Raw genomic sequence first — 2,003 nt, 5'->3', positions numbered from 1 at the left:
TACTCAGCAGCTCTGTCAATGTGTGGGGAGAAGTGAATGTTTCAGGTGTACAAAGTTAAAAATCACCCAACACCAGGTTATTGTCCAATAGGTTTATTTGGAAGCACTAGCTTTCGAAGTGCTGTTTCTTCATCAGGTGGATGTGAAACAGAACAGTCAGTCACCAAAATTTATAGCAGAAGATTACAATTATACAATGATAAATTGAACAAACCTGGATTGTTAAGTCTTTCATATTTCAAAGTGGATTTGCTGCTTTTGGATCTTTAATATGTAAATCCCAAAACTTCTTTTAAGTCACATTCTCAAGATAATTTAAGGTTTTATAACAAAAGGTGACATCTCAGCTCAGACAATGCCTGAAAGGTGTGACTCAGACCAATCTTGAGTCAGACTGGTTCTATTTCCAAAGTGGAATTAACAAATATTATATGGATTCACTTCTTACATTGACTGCTTGTAGCTTTTGCATTTTTTGAGCAAATACAAATTCACCCCTGCGGGAGAGAGAGAGAGACAGAGTGAGTGCATGAGTTTGTGAGTGCACGTGAGAGAGGGTGTGGTTGCATGTGTGCCAGCTTGGTAAAGTGTGTGTGTGAGTGTGATGGGGCATAAGCCTGTGTGAGGGTGTGTGCATGGGTGTGAGTGTGGGAGATGTATGTGTGTTTGGATGAGAGAGGTCTGTGTGAGTGTGATTATGGAAGCATGTGTGTGTGAGAGATGGCATACTGCAGTGGGGTCATCTGTAGTGTGATATGAACCCAAGGTCCCGGTTGAGGCCATCCTCATGGGTACCGAACTTGGCTATCAGCCTCTGCTCAGTGACTTTGCATTGTTACCTGTCCCAAAATCCACCTTGGAGGATGGTCACCCGAAGGTCCGAGGCTGACTGTCCCTGACTGCTGAAGTGCTCCCCGATTGGGAGAGAACACCTTGCCGACAATCACTAGGCAGTCAGGGACAGTCAGCCTCAGACCTTCAGGTGACCATTCGCTAAGGCAGACTTTGGGATAGACAACAATCAAAGTGGCCGAGCAGAGGCTGATAGCCAAGTTCGGCACCTGTAGAGATGGACTCAACTGGGACCTTGTGTTCATGTCACACTACAGGTGACCCCAATGCACTACACACTCTCTCTCTCTAACACACACACATACTTACAAACTCACACACTCATGCAGACCCACTCTCAAACACAAACTCTGTCATACGCACACACATACGCCTTCCACACTCACACCCATGCACACCCTCTCACAGGTTTATGCCCCATCACACAAACAGACACACGCATTTACCAAGTTTGCACAAACGCAACCGCACCCTCTCTCATGTGCACTCACACTGACACTCACAACTCATGCACACACTTACTATGTGTCTCTCTGCTGCATGCGCACACATCTATATGATAATGGGATGAATTTGTATTTGCACAATTGTTTTAGCAGATACATCCTATTTTGTTCAAAAAATGCAAAACCTGTAAGCAGTCAATGCAGGCTACAATATTTGTAAATTCCACTTTGGAAATAGAACCAGTCTAACTCCTGATGAAGGGCTTCTACCCAAAACATTGATTCTCTTGTGCCTTGGATGCTGCCTGACCTGCTGTGCTTTTCCAGCACCACACCTTTGACTCTAGATTGGTCTGACTCACACCTTTAAGGCATTGTCTGAGCTGAGATGTCACCTTTTGTTATAAAACCTTAAATTACCTTGAGAATGTGACTTAAAAGAAGTTCTGGGATTTACATATTAAAGATCCAAAAGCAGCAAATCCATTTTGAAATATGAAAGACTTAACAATCTAGGTTTGTTCAATTTATCATTGTATAATTGTAATCTTCTGCTGTAAATTTTGGTGACTGACGGTTCTGTTTCACATCCACCTGATGAAGAAGCAGCGCTTCGAAAGCCAGTGCTTCCAAGCAAACGTGTTGGACTATAACCTGGTGTTGTATCATTATTAACTTTGTCAAATCCAGTCCAACACCGGCTCC

The sequence above is a fragment of the Chiloscyllium plagiosum genome, unplaced genomic scaffold (assembly GCF_037043375.1).
Source record: "Chiloscyllium plagiosum isolate Xiang-an unplaced genomic scaffold, Cpla_swu_hap1 HiC_scaffold_13, whole genome shotgun sequence".
Taxonomy (NCBI): Eukaryota; Metazoa; Chordata; class Chondrichthyes; order Orectolobiformes; family Hemiscylliidae; genus Chiloscyllium; species Chiloscyllium plagiosum.
This window is presented reverse-complemented; position numbering follows the sequence as displayed.